The sequence below is a fragment of the Dipodomys merriami genome, unplaced genomic scaffold (assembly GCF_024711535.1).
Source record: "Dipodomys merriami isolate MVZ:Mamm:240054 unplaced genomic scaffold, mDipMer1.0.p SCAF_91, whole genome shotgun sequence".
Taxonomy (NCBI): Eukaryota; Metazoa; Chordata; class Mammalia; order Rodentia; family Heteromyidae; genus Dipodomys; species Dipodomys merriami.
Window position 1 is genome coordinate 380,873 of NW_027206524.1, and position 25,208 is coordinate 406,080.

Genomic DNA, 25,208 nt, shown 5'->3' on the forward strand with positions numbered 1-25,208 from the left:
CACATTAAGATGCTATTAAATTCTACAAAGCTGATAGTAGGAAACAACTAAAACTCAGCCAGGAGCTTACATCTGTGAAGCTAGCTACTCAGGAGGCAGAGATGTGGAGGATTAGAGGCTCAAAGCCAGCCTAGACAGAAGAGTCCAAGAATCTCCATCGCTAAATTATTATAAAAAGCTGGGCTGAAGGCATGGTTCAAGGGAGAGACTGTTGCCAAGCAAGTCACACCTTCAGTTCAAACTCTGGTGTACCAGAAAAAAGAAAATAACTGAAAATCTACACAGTGAAGGAAATGAGACCAGAACCAAAATGAACACAGAGAGAACAAACTTTCCTGATGAACAGTTATAAGAATAATTGGCAAAATTAGTAATCTAATAATTGTAGTTACTTATTAAATTATATGCTTTACTTCATTTAAGTCTTTTGAGAAATTTTTATTTATTCTGAGACTTTTAGATTGAAAAAATGTCATTGGTACAAATATGAGTTTTGAGAATTAATACAGCTAGCTATTGTCTGGGGAAAAACAGGTTTCACAGAGACGTTTAATCGTATTCTTGTTTTCCTTTTGCATAGAATTCTTACAATATCAAACTCATAAGAAAACTTTCACTTTGAGCAAATACCCATCAATAAAACATATCTCAATGAACTAAATACTTGATGACTTGATGATGAGAGCTGAACATCTCATATAAATACAGAGAAAGGTCAGTCTACATCAACTAGAACATAGGAAAAACATTTGAATCAACGAGATGAAAATGTTACCCCTGACAAAACATTCAAAAGAGTTACACCACTGCATATTTCCGCAGGGAGGATATTTTCACCTTCTTGACTACCCAGGGGAGGAGGGAGATCAGAGGATATGTGTGAGAAGTAAATGGAGAAGGGAAGGGTGTGAGGATACAGTTGTGATACTGAATATAACTGTGTGAAAATGGAGCTAGCTACCTTGATGGAATGGGTGAGTTTGGGAGAGACTGAGGAGAACAAGGGAAGAGGTGACTTTGAAGAGGATGGATTTAGGAACTAACAAGTGGTTTCTCTTCCCTTTGTAAAACTACTTAAATGTATTTTCCATCTTCTACAAAAGAACACTACAAGCTCATGCCTACAATCCTAGCTACTCAGGAAGCTGAGATCTTAGAATCACTGTTTGAAGCCAGTAAGAGTAGGAAAGTCCATGAGACCCTTATCTCCAATTAACCACCAGGAAACGGGAAATGGCCCTGTGGCTCAAAGAAGTAGAATGCTAGCTTTGAGCAAAAGAGCTTAGGGACAGGGTTAAGGCACTTAGTTCAAGTTCTACAACCAACAAAAAACAACAGGGAAAAAGGAAAAACAAAGAGAAAATGTACTTGCTTAGGAGTCTAGAAGAGAATAGGAAAGGAAATTGCTGCTGACAAATAAAGTGTCCAGTTTGTAATACAAAGAGCTACTTGGCAGAATTTCTTTTGATCAAGCTCAGAAAAAGAACAGTCTTCACAAACCAGATTAAGCATCTAGTGACTTTATTGTCTATCAGCAATGTTATCATAAACAATTGTTGGATGAAGCTTGAAACACCAAATTTCTATCTGTGATTGCTCAGTCCTACTTTCATTTATGATAAGCAAATCTTCCAGATGGCTGATTTTCATTCATGGTAATAAAACAGCTGTAGCATTCCAGGTCTCTGATGGAAAAGAATCTCATTCCATGGTGAGAAAGTCTACCTTTGGGAAAGATGAGTCTTACCAATTTTGATCATTTGATCTATTAATAAGTAGAATTGCGACACTAATATCCTATGGACGTTCTACATGAGGCCTTTAGCTAGACATCAGCTGTTGGACTCAACTGTGCTGGAAGCCCTGGTATCTGACTCGCGCTCATCTCACACAGGACGTCTGAAGCGCACTCAATCTAAGACAGCATCACTGGTATATGGATGTCATTGCAAAAGTCGCTATCACAACAGTACGTATGTACTATATCAGGGCGAACAAAGAGCTCGGCATCTTGGCAATCTCTCATGCATGTAGCCTCTCCACGGTGAGTATTTATATCTGTGGAAAACAAAGCAGAAATAAGATATTTGTGTGTATGTGTTCACGCATATGTGTGTACTTAATTGGAGATGAAAGTTTCACAAACTTTCCTACATGGACTTTAAACTGCAATCCTCAGATTCAGATTCCCGAGCAGCTAGGATTACAGGCATTAACTACCAGCTCCTGCCACAAGATTTTGTTGTTGTTGTTGTTGTTTTTCCGGTCCTGGGCTTGAAGTCTGGGCTTTAACCTGGCTCTGAGCTCTTCAGCTCCAGGCAAACGCTGTAGCAATTGAGCCACAGCACCACTCCTGGTTTTCTGGTGGTTATTTAGAGATAAGAGACCAGACTTTTCTGCCCAGGCTAGCTTTGAACCACAATCCTCAGATCCCAGCCTCCTGAGTAGCCAGGATTAAAGGTGTGAGCCCTGGCATCTGGCAATAAGTTATTTGTACAGCCAATATTTGAACTCCAATATAGATTAATCAAAAATATATTAAGTGAAAGAATACTCCTAAAGCATAATCCTGACACATACTTCTAAGTCATATGGAGCCAAGTTCCTTCTCCCAGGAGTCTTGAGACATGCAGAATAGACACTTGATGGTGAGCATAAGTTCCAGACATTGAAACACCCAGCATTTCCTCCCTCTCAGGCAGACAGGCACAAAGAACTTGCCGAAAATCTGCTGGCTTTCCAGGCTCTGGGGTCAGCACCAGCGTAGATGGGAGTAATACCAAGTCTACTCTCAAGGGCCAGGTAATACAGAGCGACAGGCAATTCGAATGCAGTGTGATTGATGGACCAGAATGGACATGGAAGTGAGACTTGGGAGCACAGATGGAAGTCTGAAGACACAGACATTTCCACAGTCCCTGGAAGAGACTGACACAAGTTTGATCGCCTTTGGACAAGTTAAGTAGGTATCAGCAGGATGGAGGGTCAGAAATACCGTGTTTATACACACAAGGGTTCAGAGCCTTTGAGCCATAAATAACAAGGTTATTAGAGTTCAGGAGACTCATGAAGGATCTGTACATTGGTGGAGAATTGCTAGCATGCATTCAATTTGCTGTTTGATCATAGACTTCTCCAATTAAGGTAATATCTACACAAGACTCACAGCCTCACACCTCATTTCCTATCTGAAAGGAAGGCCTAGGTTTGAGTCCTGAAAGAGAAGTGGGAAATTCCACAGCTAGCACCAGAGCACTCAATGCACTTCCAACCTGAATCATCATACTCCCAGGTTCGATTAATCATACATAATTCGCCGTCCTTAGCCGTGCATTCAGCCAATGCTTCCTGACAGATCGAACTTCTGAAGACAGGACAATGTCTACACCGGAGAGATGAGGCTGCAAGGAGAAAAACCATGCTGAGAGGAGAGACCACTCATGCCTGTCACTTCCCATAGGGTGCCCAGTTTATCTGAACTCCTCCACAGTGTGGCTAAACCAGAGCTTTGTGTTAGGGCTAAGCTCCCAGAAGCGGTGCCTTGAAGCAACCTACTGAGCCAGAGCAAGTAGGGAGATGACCTAATGTTCTCCCAATAGTAGACAAGGGAAGAAATGATGGGAAAGGCAAGGACATGGGCCATTCTGCACCCCCATGTTATTCAGAATTCACTTCCTATCTCACCCCAGACATTACATACTGAATGTAGAGGACAGAACATGTGTTGGGTTATCAGATCTTGGAGTATGATCCAGAGGACAATCAGGCTGATTGAGATTCCCTAACTCCTCATTCTTCAGGGAAGCTATGCTTCAAGGAGTATAAAAAGCAGGCCAGATCCCAGAGGAGGTAAGGGAAGCATTGAGGAAGGGAACCAAATGGAAAGTCAGGAAGGCAGGGATGGAGTCTTTCCATGTACACAGCTGGATTCCATTCCTCAGAAGCCCAGGTGGAGGTCACAGACCCAAGGAAGGGGGAGGGGAGCAATGCAATAGGATAAGGCAGCGCTCATAGCTTCTCAACAGTCCACCACCACCAAGGCATTTACCAAGTTGCATGTAGAGCACAAAGACAGTGGGCTTCAGTAGGGTCTTCATTTCACCTCAGCTCACTCCTGAAAGCAGGTTGTGTCAGAGAACAAGAACTCTTGTGATAGACGATGGTGGAGCTACACAACCACTGCCGTCACCTGCCCCAGTCTTTTTATACTCACACTCAGATCATGACATCTGTCAGGAGGTATGAGAACCCAGATAGAGATCTCAGTCTCAACACTTGCTCCACTGGCAATATTCCAGATCCCTCTCACAGGGCCCATTTCTTATTGCATTCATCCCTCAGCTTGCCTTGTTCTAGGGAGCTCAAGATACGCATAACAGAAAAGGTTATCTCATCATCAAAAAACCAGATACACAGAATGCTAAGTAGGTACTGCACTGGTCCATGAAGCCTATGGGCTCCAGAGGAGAAATGCAAATCAATTCTCTACTCAACCACACAACCAAGTGATCACAAGGAAACAACATAGAAGGTCATGTGAGGTTTAAGCATCAAAGCAGGGCTTCCATGAGGCTCTTTCTTACTGTCCTGGGGAGGTGCTAAATCATTAAGTTGGTGAAGTTCAAAAAGGAGAAGATAGTGTTTCCAATGGGATTCAGAAATCATGAAAACCCAAGCTGGACTGAAGTGTATATCAACTGGGATATACGATAGACCTTGAAACCCATAGAATCATTGACCACGTGTGCCTATTTGCTATAAAAGAAATGCAGATTATTTTGTAACACTTTCCTGCGTCTGGATGTTCTTTGCAGTTGTAGAACCATAAGAGCAGATGATGAATGGACCTTTCTAAGGTGAAAGTGCTCCAACACCATCAACTTGTACCTTAGAGCTGAACCACACTAGGAAAATCAAGAGTGTCGCTAGTGGATGTAGACACTCAATAGGCCAATGTAAGATCCAACAGCCAAATGCAGAGATGCCATGAGAAGAAAGAAAGGATTGCACACAGTACAGTACAGTTTATTAAGGACCCGGGGAACAGAACTATCCCTTGGATGGAAGCAAGATTGGAGAATCTCGGTACCCTAAGACTAGACATAGGAACTGTTTGTTCGTTGGATAAATGTGGGCTGTGATCAACTGCCATGCAACTGCCCTAAGATCAGTTACCAACAGTTCAGGCATCAGAGACCAGCACACCATGCTCCAATGCTTACAATCATCATTTGTTTGTTCATGACCAAGGTGGCTAGTCACGTTGATCAGAAGGCCTGAGCTCTCTAATTCATGTCTCAGACCCACAGCTAACACAAAACTAGAGGTAACTTTATTCCTTAGTTCTAGACTCTCATGCCACCAAGGCTTTGCCAGAATCCTGGCAGACCTGGTAAACACACTATTTGTGACCGGCCTAAGCATTTGGTTTTTGAGTGCAGCCCTGGTGACTGCTTTTGTTTTCTTTTCTTTTCGTCTTGTGTGTTCTCTAATCTGTCTTTGGGAGAGTAAGGCAAGGCACAGAAATGGAGGGACAAACGGTGAACAAATGCAGCAGTGTGACACTCACTAGACACTGTGTTGAAAATGAACCATACAACTTGTGAGTGGGGACAGGAGAGAGCGAGGGAAGGGGTGACTCTGTCCAAAAATAAATGCACTCTTTCCATGACTTATGCAACCGTAACCCTCTCTACACCACCTTATTACAACAATAGAAACTTTTAAACAATGTCCTCCCTAAAAACAGCTCTTCTGTCAACCCTAGGAGCAAGATGGTCAGCACAGGGAATAGACAGAGAACACTCAGCCTCCATCTGTAGACACAAGAGACTCCCGCATGTGGGCAGACCCAGCAGGCCCCTCTCACCATGAGGAGGAATGGAACTTGAAGATGCTCAGTTAAATAGAGCAGAGCATTTGGGTGAAGTCAGACTTCAATGGACAAAGAAGGTAGAGTTACATCATTTGTGACTTCAGAGCCTTTGAGCCCACAGCCATAAATCCCTACAAGTGACCCTGGGCTGCCCTTGACTGCTTGCATCTAGGCAGGCGAGTCCAGACATCAACACTGTTGGAAGCAGAGCTCTGCACCATGGGTCTGGCTTCTGTTTGCTCTAGGTAACTCCAGATACCCTCTGGGATTGAGCCTATGTCTCCACTTTTCTTTCTTTCTTTCTTTCTTTTTCTCTTTCTTTCTTTCTCTCTCTCTTTCTTTTCTCTCTTTCTTTTTCTTTTTTTCTTTCTTTGTTATTTTTTCTTTCTCTCTTTCTCTGTCTCTTTCTTTCTTTCTTTCTTTCTTTCTTTCTTTCTTTCTTTCTTTCTTTCTTTCTTTCTTTCTTGTGTTTTTGTATTGTTTTATTTGGCAGTAGTGGGGATCATGAGTGTCTTCATCATTTCTTTGTTATTGAGTCTATTCCTTTTTATATTTTTATATTTTTTATTTTCATGACATACAAAACAATATTTTAGAAATGATCAGTACAATTAGGGAGGATTTGGGTGGTGAAGGAAAGTAGGAGAAAAATGAGGGAAGGGGTAACAACATTGAGAAGACATGTACTTATTACCTTACTTACCCCAATTTTAACTCCTCAAGTTACCTGTCCATATTCTCCATGTTTCTGTCTACATTCTCCACTTTTCTTTCTATATTCTCTATTTTCTTTCTGTTCTAGTAATAAAAAGAGCCAATGAGGCTATCACAAATCAGGAGATAATAAGTACCCAACACTGCTGCCCCCCAAAATGTCTGAAATTCACGTGTTGTCCTTGCTGTCTTCATGTACACCTGCTCTCTGACTCAGCCCAACCCCAAGTCTTTTATGCACACTTAAGGAACAGTGACAATAGACTGATCACCATTCTGAGAGGAGCTACATGTTCTCAATAGATACTATCTCCGCCCATGACCTGAGTGCATCTCTTTCTCAACCATAAAAACATTTCCTGCAAAAGGTTAACCCTTTCCTGAAATTCTGGGTCTTCTCTGCAGTGTAGAGGACAATGTTGGCTAAGTAAGACCATAAATTGGTTAATCTCCAATCAGAGGTCCTGTGAGCAATCCAATCCAAAGAGTGACCTAGTCGGTGACATCCCTGGACAAGCACAATGCCCTCAGCAACCCTCAAACCCAGCTGGCTCGTCATCATTCATCAAGACCTCCTTGCCTTCGTCATCATGGAGGAAGAGACTCCTTCAAGGGACCCACTCACTGTGATAACACAATCAGTACTGGTGATAAATTATGCAAATGAGGTCAACTGGGGAGCACAGTCATCCACACAGCCAGATAAAGGACATTCATCTGATTCTTGGAATGATGAGGAGCAGGGTCCATTCCTGCCATCCATCACCAGTTTGTTTACCTGAGGTTCATCTTTAATAGAAGAATATGGTCATTGAAAATAAGGGCTTTTAAAGACAGGCAGTGTCGCTAAGCCTGCAATCTTAGCTATTCAGCATGCTGAAGTCTGAGAATTATGGTTTGAAGCCAGCAGGGGCATAATAGTCAGTGAGACTCTTATCATCAGTTAACTAGCAAAAAGCTGGAAGTGGATCTGTGGCTCAAGTGGCAGAGTGAAAAAGCCTTGAGTGAAAAAACCATGCCAGAGGATGACGCCTTGCTGGGCCAATCATTTCTACACTCTTTTGTTATTATTCAGACTCGGGGAGACCTACAGAGCAAGACACAATTGCCTTTGCAAATATACTTTGTTGTTTCCAACAAGACAAAACTTACCAATCTATGCAAGCCCACATGGACTACCACTACATGGAGTGAGGAGAGAAAGTGGAGGTTTTCCCATGGGTAGGCCGTTCAAGGCATGTAAGCCACTCAAGGAAGAACTAGATTGTAGTTTTCAGGAAACATAAGAGCCCTGGAGCATTAAGACAAGAAAAATAGGCCTAGAATGAAAATGTTGGTGGTGGGATGTTAGGGCCCTGGCCTGGTTGTTTTGCAGTTGAAAGGTATACTTGGAGATGAATTCTATGCTACTTCTAGAAATCTGTCACCCTTATGAGGTACAGTCTCTCTAGGGCATCAAAATACAATATTAAAGCTGGGCACCTGTGGTTCATGCCTGTAATCTTAGCTACTCAAGAGGCTGAGATCTGAGAATAACGGTTTGAAGCACTTATCACCAATTAACCACCAAAAAGCCAAGTGGAGCTGTGGCTCCAGTGGTAGAGCACTAGCCTTGTGCACAAATGCACAAGGACAGTACCCTGACCCAGAATTCAAGACTTTGTACACCCCCAAACACACTCCTACAAGTAACATTAAAAAGAAGCATTTTAATATAATTATTAAGGGGAACTGTTTGAGGGAGAACAAGTAGGTGTTGGAAGGGTAAAAAAGAGTGGATGACAGACGTGTGAATATTAGAGAAGTATATTAGATAAATAAATAGATGATAGAGGCAGGTAATAAAATCTATCTAACTATGTATCTATCTTCCTATCTTTCTATCTATCTATCTATTTATCTATATCTGTGTATAAAATAGCATAAGGAAACCTACCAAAAATTGTTTTCCAAAAAATTTAACAGGGAAAGAGAATAATAGAGCTGGAATCAACTTGATCCATGAACATTATCTGCATGTTATAAATACCACAAGAAAGTCTTTGCACAATTCATTTATGCTAATACATTTTTAAAAGCAATAATACAGCTGGAAACTAAGTTGAATGCATTTCATCTAGACTGTTACACATTAAGATGCTATTAAATTCTACAAAGCTGATAGTAGGAAACAACTAAAACTCAGCCAGGAGCTTACATCTGTGAAGCTAGCTACTCAGGAGGCAGAGATGTGGAGGATTAGAGGCTCAAAGCCAGCCTAGACAGAAGAGTCCAAGAATCTCCATCACTAAATTACTATAAAAACCTGGGCTGAAGGCATGGCTCAAGGGAGAGACTGTTGCCAAGCAAGTCACACCTTCAGTTCAAACTCTGGTGTACCAGAAAAAAGAAAATAACTGAACATCTACACAGTGAAGGAAACGAGACCAGAACCAAAATGAACACATAGAGAACAAACTTTCCTACTCAACAGTTATAAGAATAATTGGCAAAATTAGTAATCTAATAATTGTAGTTAATTATTAAATTGTATGTTTTACTTCTTTGAAATCTTTTCAGAAATTCTTATTTATTCTGAGACTTTTAGAGTGAAAAATGTCATTGGTACAAATACGAGTTTTGAGAATTACTACAGCTAGCTACTGTTTGGGAAAAAACAGGTTTCACATAGACGTTTAATCCTATTCTTGTTTTCTTTTTGCATAAGATTCTAACAATAACAACTCCTAAGAAAATTTCTCCTTGAGTAAATACCTGTCAATAAAACGTATCTCAATGAACTAGGTAGTTGATGACTTACTGGGAGCTGAACACCTCATATAAATAGAGAGAAAGGTCAGTCTACATCAACTAGAACATTGGAGAAAACATTTGAATCAATGAGATGAAAATGTTACCCCTGACAAAACATTCAAAAGAGTTACACCACTGCATATTTCCGCAGGGAGGATATTTTCACCTTCTTGACTACCCAGGGGAGGAGGGAGATCAGAGGATATGTATGAGAAGTAAATGGAGAGGGGAAGGGTGTGAGGATACAGTTGTGATACTGAATATAACTGTGTGAAAATGGAGCGAGGTAATCGATGGGATGGGGGAGTTTGGGAGAGACTGAGGAGCACAAGGGAAGAGGTGACTTTGAGCAAGATGGATTTATGAACTAACAAGTGGTTTCTCTTCCCTTTGTAAAACTACTTAAATGTATTTTCCATCTTCTACAAAAGAACACTACAGGCTCATGCCTACAATCCTAGCTACTCAGGATGCTGAGATCTTAGAATCACGGTTTGAAGCCAGTCAGAGTAGGAAAGTCCATGAGACCCTTATCTCCAATTAACCACCAGGAAACGGGAAATGGCCCTGTGGCTCAAAGAAGTAGAATGCTAGCTTTGAGCAAAAGAGCTTAGGGATAGGGTTAAGGCACTGAGTTCAAGTTCTACAACCAACAAAAAACAACAGGGAAAAAGAAAAAACAGAGAAAATGTACTTGCTTTGGAGTCTAGATGAGAATAGGAAAGGAAATTGCTGCTGACAAATAAAGTGTCCAGTTTGTAATACAAAGAGCTACTTGGCAGAATTTCTTTTGATCAAGCTCAGAAAAAGAACAGTCTTCACAAACCAGATTAAGCATCTAGTGACTTTATTGTCTATCAGCAATGTTATCATAAACAATTGTTGGATGAAGCTTGAAACACCAAATTTCTATCTGTGATTGCTCAGTCCTACTTTCATTTATGATAAGCAAATCTTCCAGATGGCTGATTTTCATTCATGGTAATAAAACAGCTGTAGCATTCCAGGTCTCTGATGGAAAAGAATCTCATTCCATGGTGAGAAAGTCTACCTTTGGGAAAGATGAGTCTTACCAATTTTGATCATTTGATCTATTAATAAGTAGAATTGCGATACTAATATCCTATGGAAGTTCTACATGAGGCCTTTAGCTAGACATCAGCTGTTGGACTCAACTGTGCTGGAAGCCCTGGTATCGAACTTGCGCTCATCTCACACAGGACGTCTGAAGCGCACTCAATCTAAGACAGCATCACTGGTATATGGATGTCATTGCAAAAGTCGCTATTACAGCAGTACGTTTGTACTATCTCAGGGCCAACAATGCGCTCAGAATTTTGACAATCTCTCATGCATGTAGCCTCTCCACGAAGAGTATTTACATCTGTGGAAAACAAAAGCAGAAATAAGATATTTGTGTGTATGTGTTCACGCATATGTGTGTACTTAATTGGAAATGAAAGTTTCACAAACTTTCCTAGATGGACTTTAAACTGCAATCCTCAGATTCAGATTCCTGAGCAGCTAGGATTACAGGCATTAACTACCAGCTCCTGCCACAAGATTTTGTTGTTGTTGTTGTTGTTGTTTTTCCGGTCCTGGGCTTGAACTCTGGGCTTTAACCTGGCTCTGAGCTCTTCAGCTCCAGGCAAACGCTGTAGCAATTGCACCACAGCACCACTCCTGGTTTTCTGGTGGTGATTTAGAGATAAGAGACCAGACTTTTCTGCCCAGGCTAGCTTTGAACCACAATCCTCAGATCCCAGCCTCCTGAGTAGCCAGGATTAAAGGTGTGAGCCCCGGCGTCTGGTAATATGTTATTGGTACAGCTAATATTTAAACTCCAATATAGATTAATCAAAAATATATTAAGTGAAAGAATACTCCTAAAGCATAATCCTGACACATACTTCTAAGTCATATTGAGCCAAGTTCCTTCTCCCAGGAGTCTTGAGACTTGGAGAATAGACACTTGATGGTGAGCATAAGTTCCAGACATTGAAACACCCAGCATTTCCTCCCTCTCAGGCAGACAGGCACAAAGAACTTGCTGAAAATCTGCTGGCTTTCCAGGCTCTGGGGTCAGCACCAGCGTAGATGGGAGTAATACCAAGTCTACTCTCAAGGGCCAGGTAATACAGAGAGACAGGCAGTTAGAATGCAGTGTGATTGATGGACCAGAATGGACATGGAAGTGAGACTTGGGAGCACAGATGGAAGTCTGAAGACACAGACATTTCCACAGTACCTGGAAGAAGCTGACACAAGCTTGATCGCCTTTGGTCAAGTTAAGTAGGTGTCAGCTGGATGGAGGGTCAGAAATACCGTGTTTATACACCCAATGGTTCAGAGCCTTTGAGCCATAAATAACAAGGTTATTAGAGTTCAGGAGACTCATGAAGGATCTGTACATTGGTGGAGAATTTCTAGCATGCATTCAATTTGCTGTTTGATCATAGACTTCTCCAATCAAGGTAATATCTACACAAGACTCACAGCCTCACACCTCATTTCCTATCTGAAAGGAAGGCCTAGGTTTGAGTCCTGAAAGAGAAGTGGGAAATTCCACAGCTAACACCAGAGCACTCAATGCACTTCCAACCTGAATCATCATACTCCCAGGTTCGATTAATCATACATAATTCGCCGTCCTTAGCCGTGCATTCAGCCAACGCTTCCTGACAGATCGAACTTCTGAAGACAGGACAATGTCTACACAGGAGAGATGAGGCTGCAAGGAGAAAAACCATGCTGAGAGGAGAGACCACTCATGCCTGTCACTTCCCATAGGGTGCCCAGTTTATCTGAACTCCTCCACAGTGTGGCTAAACCAGAGCTTTGTGTTAGGGCTAAGCTCCCAGAAGCGGTGCCTTGAAGCAACCTACTGAGCCAGAGCAAGTAGGGAGATGACCTAATGTTCTCCCAATAGTAGACAAGGGAAGAAATGATGGGAAAGGCAAGGACATGGGCCATTCTGCACCCCCATGTTATTCAGAATTCACTTCCTACCTCACCCCAGACATTACATACTGAATGGAGAGGACAGAACATGTGTTGGGTTATCAGATCTTGGAGTATGATCCAAAGGACAATCAGGCTGATTGAGATTCCCTAACTCCTCATTCTTCAGGGAAGCTATGCTTCAAGGAGTATAAAAAGCAGGCCAGATCCCAGAGGAGGTAAGGGAAGCATTGAGGAAGGGAACCAAATGGAAAGTCAGGAAGGCAGGGATGGAGTCTTTCCATGTACACAGCTGGATTCCATTCCTCAGAAGCCCAGGTGGAGGTCACAGACCCAAGGAAGGGGGAGGGGAGCAATGCAATAGGATAAGGCAGCGCTCATAGCTTCTCAACAGTCCACCACCACCAAGGCATTTACCAAGTTGCATGTAGAGCACAAAGACAGTGGGCTTCAGTAGGGTCTTCATTTCACCTCAGCTCACTCCTGAAAGCAGGTTGTGTCAGAGAACAAGAACTCTTGTGATAGACGATGGTGGAGCTACACAACCACTGCCGTCACCTGCCCCAGTCTTTTTATACTCACACTCAGATCATGACATCTGTCAGGAGGTATGAGAACCCAGATAGAGATCTCAGTCTCAACCCTTGCTCCACTGGCAATACTCCAGATCCCTCTCCCAGGGCCCATTTCTTATTGCATTCATCCCTCAGCTTGCCTTGTTCTAGGGAGCTCCAGATACAGAGAACAGAAAAGGTTATCTCACTATCAAAAAACCTGATATACAGAATGCTAAGTAGGTACTGCACTGGTCCATGAAGCCTATGGGCTCCAGAGGGGAAATGCAAATCAATTCTCTCCTCAACCACACAACCAAGTGATCACAAGGAAACAACATAGAAGGTCATGTGAGGTTTAAGCATCAATAGCAGGACATCCATGAGGTGCTTTCTTGCTGTCCTATGGAGGTGCTGAATCATTAGGATGGTCAAGTTCAAAAAGGAGAAGACTATTTTCAATGAGATTCAGAAATCACTTTAACCCAAGCTGGAGTGGAGCGTATATCAACTGGGATATAGGATAGACCTTGAAACCCATAGAATCATTGGCCACTTGTGCCTCTTTGCTATAGGAGAAATGCAGATTATTTTGTAACACTTCCCTACGTCTGGATGTTCTTTGCAGTTGTAGAACCATAAGAGCAGATGATGAATGGACCTTCCTAAGGTGAAAGTGCTCAAACACCATCAACTTGCACCTTAGAGCTGAACCACTCTAGGAAAATCAAGAGTATGGCTAGTGGATGTAGACACTCAATAGGGCAATGTAAGATCCAGCAACCAAATGCAGAGATGCCATGAGAAGAAAGAAAGGATTGCACACAGTACAGTTTATTAAGGACCCGGGGGACCCTTGTATGGAAGCAAGATTAGAGGATCTCAGTACCCTAAGGCTAGACATAGGAACTGTTTGTTCATTGGATAAATGTGGGCTGTGATCAACTGCCCTAAGATCAGTTACCAACAGTTCAGGCATCAGAGACCAGCACACCATGCTCAAATGCTTACCTTCATCATTTGTTTGTTCATGACCAAGGTGGCTAGTCACGTTGATCAGAAGGCCTGAACATTCTGTAATTCATGTCTCAGACCCACAGCTAACACCAAACATAGAGGTAACTTTATTCCTTAGTTCTTTTTTTTTTTTTTTTTTTTTTGTGGGTTGTGGGGCTTGAACTCTGGGCCTGGGCGTTGTCCCTCAGCTCTTCAGCTCAAGGCGAGCGCTCTACCACTAAAGCTACAGCGCCACTTTCGGTTTTCTGATGGTTTATTGGAGATAGGAGTCTCACGGTCTCTCCTGCCCGGGGTTGGCTTTGAACCGCAATCCTCAGATCTCAGCCTCCTGAGTAGCTAGGATTACAGGCGTGAGCCACCACCGCCTGGCTTTTTATTCCTTAGTTCTAGACAGTCATGCCACTAAGGCTTTGCCAGAATCCTGGCAGACCTGGTAAACACTATTTGTGACCTGCCTAAGCATCTGGGTTTTGAGTGGAGCCCTGGTGGCTGCTTTTGTTTTCTTTTCTTTTCGTCTTGTGTGTTCTCTAATCTGTCTTTGGGAGAGTAAGGCAAGGCACAGAAATGGAGGGACAAAGGGTGAACAAATGCAGCAGTGTGACACTCACTAGACACTATGTTGAAAATGAACCATACAACTTGTGAGTGGGGACAGGAGAGAGCGAGGGAAGGGGTGACTCTGTCCTAAAATAAATGCACTCTTTCCATGACTTATGTAATCATAACCCTCTCTACACCACCTTTATTACAACAATAGAAACTTTTAAACAATGTCCTCCCTAAAAACAGCTCTTCTGTCAACCCTAGGAGGAAGATGGTCAGCACAGGGAATAGACAGAGAACACTCAGCCTCCATCTGTAGACACAAGAGACTCCCGCATGTGGGCAGACCCAGCAGGCCCCTCTCACCATGAGGAGGAATGGAACTTGAACATGCTCAGTTAAATAGAGCAGAGCATTTAGGTGAAGTCAGACTTCAATGAACAAAGAAGGTAGAGTTACATCATTTGTGACCTCAGAGCCTTTGAGCCCACAGCTATAAGTCATTGCAAGTGACCCTGGGCTGCCCTTGACTGCTTGCATATAGGCAGGCGAGTCCAGACATCAACGCTGTTGGAAGCAGAGCTCTGCACCATGGGTCTTCCTTTTGTTTGCTCTAGATGACTCCAGATACCCCCTGGGTTTGAGGCTATGTCTCCACTTTTCTTTCCATATTCTGCACTTTTTTTCTATTCTAGGTATAAAAAGAGGCTTTCCAAGATCAGCATATAAATAAGTCAATGAACACATCGCTGCTGCCCCAAAAATATCTGAAATCCATGTGTTATGTGCTTATCTGCTTGTACACCTGCTCCCTGACTCAGCCCAATCACCAAGTCCTTCCTGCCCCAGGTCGGGAACAGTGCTAATAGACACTGATCATCCTCCTGTGAGGAACTAGACATTCTGCACAGATAACACCTCATCCCGTGCCCTAAGTGCATCTCCTTCTCTAGCTTAAATTTCTCCTGTAAGAGATCTTCTCTCCAGTTTAGTGGACAGTGTTGGCTAAGCAGAGGTCAGAGGAAAAATCATACATATGTTGATTTCTGATTAGACTTCCTGTGAGCAATCCAATCCTAAGCGTGACCTACATGGTGACTTCCCTGGACAAGTACAATTCCCTCAGCAACCCTCAAATCCAGCTGGCTGGTCATCATTCATCCCTGCCTTTCGTCATCATGGAGGAAGAGACTCCTTCAAGTGACCCACTCACTGTGATAACACAGTCAGTACTGGTGATAAATTATGCAAATGAGGTCAACTGGGGAGCACAGTCATCCACACAGCCAGATAAAGGACATTCATCTGATTCTTGGAATGATGAGGAACATGGTCCATTCCTTGCCATCCATCACCAGTTTGTTTACCTGAGGTTCATGTTTAATAGAAGAATATGGTCATTGAAAATAAGAGCTTTTAAAGACAGGCAGTGGTGCTAAGCCTGCAATCTTAGCTATTCAGCATGCTGAGGTCTGAGGATTATGGTTTAAAGCCAGCAGGGGCATAATAGTCAGTGAGACTGTTATCATCAATCAGTTAACTAGCAAAAAGCTGGAAGTGGATCCGTGCCTCAAATGGCAGAGTGAAAAGGCCTTGAGTGAAAAAACCATGCCAGAGAGTGAGACCTTGAGTTCAAGCTCCAGTATGAGAACCAGAAGAGAAAAGAAATGCTTTGATTATTACTATAATAGTATTCATGGATTGTCAAAAGGTAGAACTCAGTACAACACTGAAAATTTCATTTGCATCCCATTCAGAAATCCATTACCAGATACATACAGAATTGATGTCCAGATGAACTGAGCAATGTGAGCCAGGGTCAACTGAAGAAGAACATTCTGTGCATTTTTCTGTTGTCAATTATAATTTCCTTGTGAAATATTCTCATTGTGTAGTCACAAATTCCTATCCTTTCAATATGCATATTTAAAGACAATTCCCAAATTGTCTTTAAAACTGATGATGCAAACCATGAAGCAGTGAGTCCCAGCATTGCCTGTGATTCTAAATTCCTTGCACTATCTCCAACCGATCAGACTCCTGTTTCTCCTGATGCTGTCCTGCCACAGAAAGCTCAATAGCCTTGGACTATCTGCATGCTCATGGTATTTCTTCCCCAGTCTTCTCCTTGCTATTACCTGATTTTTTTTCCTGCCAGTCCTGGGGCTTGAACTCAGGGCCTGGGCACTGTCCCTCAGCTTCATTTGCTCCAGGCTAACATTCTGCCACTTGAGTCACTGTGCCACTTCTGGCTTTTTCTGTTTATGGGGTACTGAGGAACTAAACCCAGGGATTTATGCATGGTAGGCAAGTACTCTACCACTAAGCCACATTTCCAGCCCTACTTGCCCTTTCTTTTTTAATAAATAGCTACAGTAATGTTTTGTGTTCATTTCCTTTGACTGAAGTGGGTGATGTGGATTTCTGATTGCATCTCATCATGGATTCCCCCCACATTGGGTTACAAAAATTTGACCCGATGGTTAGACCAATCTCTGATTAAGAAAGAGATCCTTAAAGAAGCTCATAAACACAGCCAATGAAGAAAGAGGTATCTTCTGCTGACATAATATTCAATGAATAACCTATGAAATTAAGAAAATTGACCTGGTGATTGTGGTTTTAGAGATAGGGGAGAATGAAGTAAGGGGTGATATTCATCAAGATGGAGTGTACTCATAAACAGACAACGGAACGGCAACTGAATGGCAATCTCTACTTAATAATAATAATAATATAATTTAAAAAAAGAAGTGCGGGGCACTGGTGGCTCATGCCTGTAATTCTAGCTACTCAGGAGGCTGAGATTTGAGGATCATGGTTCAAAGTCAGCCCAGGCAGGAAAGTCATCTCTAATAAACTACTAGAAAACCAGAAGTGGTGCTGTGGCTTAAGTGGTAGAGCACTCACCTTGAGCTGAAGAGCTCAAGGACAGTGCTCAAGCCCAGAGTTTAAGCCCCACAACTGAAGAAAACAAAAAGAGGAGCACCTTCCCAGAATCTAGGCAAGTAACACAAGGCCATAGAGAGGAGACTCAGTTTTGAATTTTAACTCATATGGGAATGTACAGCAATATCAGGCAAACACAGAGAGAGTTGTCACAGCAAGTTCAAATGTGTGCCAGAAATTGATAGGCCTTTCTCCTGCTGCCTTCTACTAAGAGCAGCATGTAAAGCAAGAACAGACATCTGGTGATGTGCCATGCCATTCTGAAGGAAAATAACTGGACTTGCTGGGCCAATCGTTTCTACACTGTTTTGTTATTATTCAGATTTGGGGAGACCAACAGAGCAGGACACTATTGCCATTGCAAGTACAGTTTGTTATTCAGTTTCCAAAAGGACAAAGCTTGCCATTCTATGCAAGCCCACATGGACTACCACTAGATGGAGTGAGGGGGAAAAAATAGAGTTTTTCCCATAGGTAGGCTGGTCAAGGCAGGTAAGCCATGCAAGGAAGGACTAGTTTATGGCTTTATCAGGAAACCTAAGAGCCCTGGAGCAACTAAGGGAAGAAAAATAGGCCTAGAATGAAAATGTTGGTGGTAGGATGTTAGGGCTCTAGCCTGGTTGTTTTGCAGAATGAAAGGCATGCTTGGAGATGAGTTCTATGCTACTAGAAATCTGTCACCCCTATGAGATCAGTCTCTCTAGGGCATCAAAATACAAGATTAAAGCTGGGTGCCAGTGGTTTATGCCTGTATTCCTAGCCACTCAGGAGGCTGAGTTTGAAGCCAATCTGTGAGAAAGTCCATGAGACTTATCATCAATTCACCACCAAAAAGCCAAGTGGAGCTGTGGCTCCAGTGGTAATGGCTAGCCTTGAGCACAAATGCACAGGGACAGCACCCTGACCTCCCTTGACACACACTCCTACAAGTATCATTAATTTTTTAATATGATTAGAAAAAGGAAGTCTTTGATGGAGAACCAGTGGGTGTTGGAAGGGTAAAAAGGAGAAGATTACAGAGGTGTGAATATTATAGAAGTATATTAGAAAAATAGATGATAGAAGCAGGCAATAATGTCTATCTAGCTATCTGGCTAGCTAGCTAGCCAGGTATTTGTGCATAAAAATAGGGTAAGGAAACCCACCAAAGCCTGTTTTTAAAAAAATGGAGGGTGGAAAGAGGAAACAAGTATAGTATAGATGGAATCAACTTGATCTGTGAACATTATATGCATGTTATAAATACAAGAAAGTCTTTGCAAAATTCATTCATGCTAATACATTTTTTAAATAACTAATACAGGTGGTAACTAAGTTGTATTCATTTAACCTAGTATTATAAATTAAAATGTCATTAAATTCTACAAAGCTGATAGTAAGAAAACAACTAAAACTCAGCCAGTAGTTTACATCTCTGAAGCTAGCTATTCAGGAGGCAGAGATGTGGAGGATTAGAGGTTCAAAACCAGCCTAGACAGAAGAGTCCAAGAATCTCCATCGCTAAATTATAAAAAGCTGGGCTGAAGGCATGGCTCAAGGGAGAAAGTGTTGCCAAGCAAGTCACACCTTCAGTTCAAACTCTGGTGTACCAGAAAAAAGAAAACAACTGAACATCTACACAGTGAAGGAAACGAGACCAGAACCAAAATGAACACACAGAGAACAAACTTTCCTACCGAATAATTATAAAACTATTGATATGATTAGTAATCGAATAATTGTTACTTATTCAAATGTGTATTTTACTTCATTTTATTATTTTAAAAATTCTTAATTTATTCTGTGACTTTTAGAGTAAAAAATGTCATTGGTACAAATATATTGATGTGAAGAGTTTTGAGAATTACTAGAGCTAGCTACCTTCTGGGAAAAAAAACAGATTTCACATAGAGTGTAATCATATTCCTGTTTTCCTTTTACATAAGATACTTACATCATCAAAATCATTTTATAAAAACCTTTCTCCTTTAACAAATACATGTTAATAAAACATATCTCAATGAACTAGGTAGTTGATGACTTACTGAGAGCTGAACATCTCATATAAATAGAGAGAAAGGTCAGTCTACATCAACTAGAACATTGGGAAAAACATTTGAATCAATGAGATGAAAATGTTACCCTGACATAACATTCAAAAGAGTTACACCACTGCATATTTCCTCAGGGATGATATTTTCACCTTCTTGACTACCCAGGGGATGAGTGAGATCAGAGGATATGTGTGAGAAGTAAATGGAGAGGGGAAGGGTGTGGGGATACAGTTGTGATACTGAATATAACTGTGTGAAAATGGAGCTAGCTACCTTGATGGGATGGGTAAGGTTGGAAGAGATTGAGGAGAATGAAAGAAGAGGTGACTTTGAGCAAGATGGATTTATGAACTGACATGTCAAAGTGGTTTCTCTTCCCTTTGTAAAACTACTTAAATGTATTTTCTAATCTTCTACCAGAGAATACTACAGGCTCATGACTGTAATCCTAGGTACTCAGGAGGCTGAGATCTAAGCATCATGGTTTGAGGCCAGCTCAGGCAGGAAAGCCCATGAGAACCTTGTCTCCAATTAACCACCAGGAAACTGGAAATGGCACTGTGGCTCAAAGTAGTAGAATGCTAGCTTTGAGCAAAAGAGCTCAGGGTTAGGGTTCAGGCCCTGAGTTTAAGTTCTACAACTGACAAAAGAACAAAAGGGAAAAAGAAAAAGCAAAGAGAAAATATACTTGCTTAGGAGTCTAGATGTGAATAGGAAAGGAAATCACTGCTTACAAATAAAGTGTCCAGTTTGTAATACAAAGAGCTACTTGGTGGAACTTCTTTTAATCAAGCAGGAGTCAAAACTGCTCAGAAAAAGAACAGTGTTCACAAACCAGATTTAGCATTTAGTGACTTTACTGTCTATCAGCAATGTTATCATAAACAATTGATGGAATTATTTCTGGTTGCATGAATCTTGAAACTTGAAACATGAATCTTGTGATTTCTCAGTCCTATTTTCATTCATGACAAGAAAGTCTTCCAGATGTCTAACTTTCATTCAAGGTAATAAAGCAGTTATAGTACTTCCAGGTTTCTAATGTAAAAGTCCCTCTTTCCATGGTGAGAAAGTCTATGTTTGGGAAAGACAACTCTTGCAAATTTTGATCATTTGATCTCTTAGTAAGTAGAATTGCTACACTAATGTCCTATGGAACTTCTACATGAGGCCTTTAGCTAGACATCAATTGTTAGACTCAATGGTGCTGGAACCCTGGTTTCTGACTTGAACTTATTTCTCTGGTATCACACAGAACATCTGAAGCTAATGCAAGCTAAGATATCATCAGTGGTATAGTGATGTCATTGCAAAAGTCTTCCTTGCAGCAGTAAGTGTGCACTATTTCAGAATTATTATGTTGCTCACTCTCTTGGCAATCTTTCATGCACTTGGCCTCTCCATAGTAAGATGGTGTTTCTGTGGAAAAGCAAAACAGAAATAAGATGTTATTTTTGTGTGCGTATGCATGCTTAATTGGGAATAAAAGTTTCACAAACTTTCCTGGACTGGCTTTGAACTGCAATTCTCAGATCTCAGACCCTTGAGCACCTAGGATTACAGGCATTAGCCATAAGCTCCTGGTACAAGATGTTATTTTTTATAATCAAAATATAAACTTCAAATCTAATTATAGATGAAACAAAAATATCTTAAGTGAAAGAATACTTCTAATGCAGAAGTCCTGACACATACTCCTAAGTCATATTTAGCCAAGTTCCTTCTCCCAGGAATCTTTAGACTTGGAGATATAGATACTTGGTGGTGACCTCAGCAGTTCCAGACATTGAAACACCCAGCATTTCCTCCCTCTCAGGCAGACAGGCTCAAAGAACTTGCTGAAAACCTGCTGGCTTTCCGGGGCTGGGAAGGTGGCTCAGTGGTAGAGTGCTTGCCTTGCATGCATGAGGCTCTGGGTTTGACTCCTCAGCACCACATAAGCAAAAAGAAAAAAACCGGAAGTGGTGCTGTGGCTCAAGTGGTAGAGTGCTAGCCTTGAGCTGAGGGACAGCACTCAGGCCCAGAGTTCAGGCTCCACAACCGGACCCCCCCCCAAAAAAAAATCTGCTGGCTTTCCAAGCTCTGGGGTAAGCCCTCAACGTGGATAGAGACCAATTCCAAATCTGTTCTCAAGCGTCAAGTACTGGGGAATAACAGATAGTTAAAAGCAATAGATAGATTTAATGAGCTGGGCATGGCAGGTATGCTTGTGGAGTAGAGAGGGAAGTTGTGTGGATGAAGAAAATCATTACTGGGAAGATGACTAGGTCAAGACAAAAGTCTGATGAGCATTAGACAAAAACAGCAGTGATCAGCTGTATATTCAGAAATGGAGCATTTATAGAGTCTCAATGGTTTGAAACATTTGGAGCTTGACCAGCAGGGATGTTGGAGCTTAGCAGATTGATAAAGTCATCAGTACAATGGTTGAGGAACAGACCTAGTCCACTCAATATATGCCTTAGCTTTAGAATTCTCCAATCAAGTTCTAGAATTCTCTGATTGCCAACCCTATCACAAGGTCCAGAACTTCATACATGGATACTGACTGACTCATTACATACAGATGCTATGTCTTAAGAGATTTTTTAATAAGATTTTTACTGTGAAAGTACTGTACAGAGGGTTACAGTTACATGAGCAAAGTAATGAGTACATTTCTTATCAAGCATTGTTGTCTCCTCCTTTGTTTTTCCCCTACCATCCCTTCCCTCCCACCTCCACAACTATACTCCCCCACTCTGCCTAAATTGTAAAGTTCATTTTTCAACATAGTGTCTTGTACATCTCATTGTTGCAATGGGTAAGCCGTATCCCTATTTAAACATTTTGTTTTTTTCCCTTCCCCTCCCCAAATTATACCAACATCAAATACTGTGAAAACAGGGGTTATACCGTGGGGGAGGGACATACAAAGCAACAAAAAAAAATCACATGGTACATTATAAATATATTAGAAACAATAGCAAGAAAGAAAAAACCACTTGTGTCCCTATCTTGGGGTCATTTCACTTAACTTCATCTTATCTGGTCATACATATATGGCTTTTGGCCTTTTCTACTTGTCCCAGACATATACTAGTTATTATAAATAAGGGAAACCATGGGACCTATGTTTCTTTGGGCCTGGCTTACTTCACTTAATATAATTTTTTCCAAGTCTTTCCATTTCCTAACAAATGGGGTGATTTTTTTATTTGACTCCTTATGAATAGAGATTTTCAAGACACATGCCAGTGGCTCACATCTGTATTCCTAGCTGTTCAGGAAGCTGAGATCTAAGTGAGTAATATGGTTCAAAACCAGGTGAGGAAGGAAAGTCTATGAGACTCTCACCTCCAATTAACTACTAAAAAAACAACAAAAAAAAAGCCAGAAGTAGAGCTGTGGCTCAAATGGTAGTACACTAGCTTTGAACAAAAAAGCTCAGTTACAGTGCCCAAGCCCTGAGTTCAAGCCCCAGGACCCACACAAATAATAGGGATTTCCAAAGTGTTCAGCAGATCACTGGACATACTTACCAAGATTACCTTCCACTGGGTAGTTTCTACGGATCATACAATATTCATCAATTCCTGCAGAGCACGTTTCTGTCTCATGCTCACAGACAAACTCCACGAAGTGAGAACATTGCATACACAGGAGAGCTGAGGCTGCAAGGAAGAAAAAAAAACTGTGCTCAGAGAAGGGAAACATTGTTTTCCCTACCCAAAGGGAGCAGGGGTCATAAAACTCCCTCATAACTTGGCTACACCGAGGTTTTGCCTTAGGGCTATACTCCAGTCAATGAAGCTTTAACACTTTAAACTAAACAGGAAGAAGGGAGATGTTCTAATTTTCTTCCTACAGTAGACAAGGATAATAACTGACTGGCAAAGTAGGAAGACTAAGCCATTCTATGCAACCATATTGTCCACAGTTTATTTTCTAGCTGACTATAATAATCTATAGAATGGAGAGCCCAGAGCATTTTCTGGGTTACCAGATCTTGGGGTATCATCAAGGATGGGGACAGTCCCAGGGTTGACTAAGAGTCCCTTATTTCTTCATTCAGCAGGATAGCTACCGATAGTATAAGAAGTATATGAAGGTCAGAGGTCATGTCAGATCTTTAGTGGAGGACAGGACAAGGAGAATATTGGGAACCCAGAAAAAGAAGTCACGCAGCCAGGGATGAACCTCTCTATGTGTGAGCCTGGACCGCATTCCTCAGAAGCCCAGTTGGAGCTCACAGACCTACAAGAATAGAAGAAACAAAGGCCCTGCTTACACAACACCTTTACTATCATCAAACCACTGCCCAAGGATATACCAGTTTCCATGCAGAGGATGAAGAGACTCATCTTCGGTAGGTTTCCCTTTTTTTTGGTCATATTCTTATAGCAGGCTGTGTCAAAGACCAGAGAGTACTTAAGCTGGATGGTAGTGGAGCACTGACTGCTAAGATCAGGCTATAATTATTTTATAATTCACTCAGATGCCACACTGGCCAGAAGACTTACCAATATAAGACCATTTGGACACTGGCAATACTCCAGATCTCTCTATCGAGACACATTTATTTTCTTACTCCTCCCACATACTTCCTCTTCTATTTTGACCCAAAGACACATTACATAACAGGTAATCTTGCCATCAAAAAATTTCATGTACAACTTGCTGAGTGGCTATCTCATTAGACCCAGGATGTATGTGGATTTGGGAAGAATTATGAAGAATATATGAGAGATGACCTCAAAATCAAGGTCACAACCAAGTACTCTGTATGTACAGGCAAAGCCAAAATGGTCTTAATATAGCAGGGGTAAACTGGGCCTTGGAGATGGATAGCTTTAAAGAAGGGAAGACAATATTCCTGAGATTTCAGACCGGGCAGGAGTGGAGATTACTCCACAGGGACCTGTGATTTCCTTGGAAGGCCACAGACTGTTGCCTTCAAGCTCATACTTGAAATCTACTACTCTGGTACCATTTTTAAAAAAGAAACATTCATGTTTGTGTTCCTGCCACTTTCACATCTATTTTCTTTATTTCTTTTTTCTTTTTTTCTTTTTCTTTTGCCGGTGGGGCCTGAACTCTGGGTCTGGGTGCTGTCCCTCAGCTCTTCAGCTCAAGTTTAGCACTCTACCACTTGGGACACAGGGCCACTTCTGCCTTTTTCTGTTTATGTGGTGCTAAGGAATCGAACCCAGGGCCTCAGGCATGCAAGGCAAGCCCTCTACCACTGAGCCACCTTCCCTTACATCTACTTTCAAATTTGAAAACATCTCTATCACAGTCCAAACTTTACAGGAGCATGTGGGATTGTGCCAACCAGCCTGGAAGATAGGAATAAGGTAGGGAATTTTACATGTTGATTCTACCCTAGTGTCTCTAGGAGTCTCAACAACCTCTAATTTCTTTATCTCCCACTCTGAATGATATTGGGAATTTAGCTCTCAAGAAAAGACTTAATAAGAAAATTCCCACATGTTACTCAAGAAGTGACGTCTGTCTCAAAATCTCATCTTAGAAACATAAGAAGCTGGATGCTGGTGTCTCACATCTATAATCTTAACCACTCAGGAGCCTGAAGTCTGAAGAAAGTGATTCATAGCCACCTAGGGAAGAAAAGCCTATGAGACACTCATCTCCAATGAACGAACAGAAACCAAAGCAGAAACATGGCTCAAGTGGCAGAGTACTAGCCTTGAGTAAAAAAGCTAAGTAAGAGCATGAGGCCCTAAGTTCTAGCCCCAATACTGCACAAAAAACATTCACCAAACAACA

General features: G+C 41.7%; 2 long non-coding RNA genes across 2 annotated transcripts; both read right to left on the bottom strand.

Moving 5' to 3' along the window:
• Positions 1 to 1,504: 1,504 nt before the first annotated feature.
• On the bottom strand, positions 1,505 to 4,230 carry LOC138821313 (uncharacterized). Its single transcript, XR_011370125.1, has 3 exons — positions 4,049 to 4,230; positions 3,273 to 3,401; positions 1,505 to 2,058 (listed from the first exon to the last, which is right to left on the bottom strand). It is a non-coding gene; the product is annotated as an uncharacterized lncRNA (long non-coding RNA).
• Positions 4,231 to 10,212: 5,982 nt separating this feature from the next.
• LOC138821375 (uncharacterized) lies at positions 10,213 to 12,919 on the bottom strand. The gene is made up of 3 exons (XR_011370138.1): positions 12,761 to 12,919; positions 11,985 to 12,113; positions 10,213 to 10,766 (listed from the first exon to the last, which is right to left on the bottom strand). It is a non-coding gene; the product is annotated as an uncharacterized lncRNA (long non-coding RNA).
• Between the last annotated feature and the right edge of the window lie 12,289 nt (positions 12,920 to 25,208).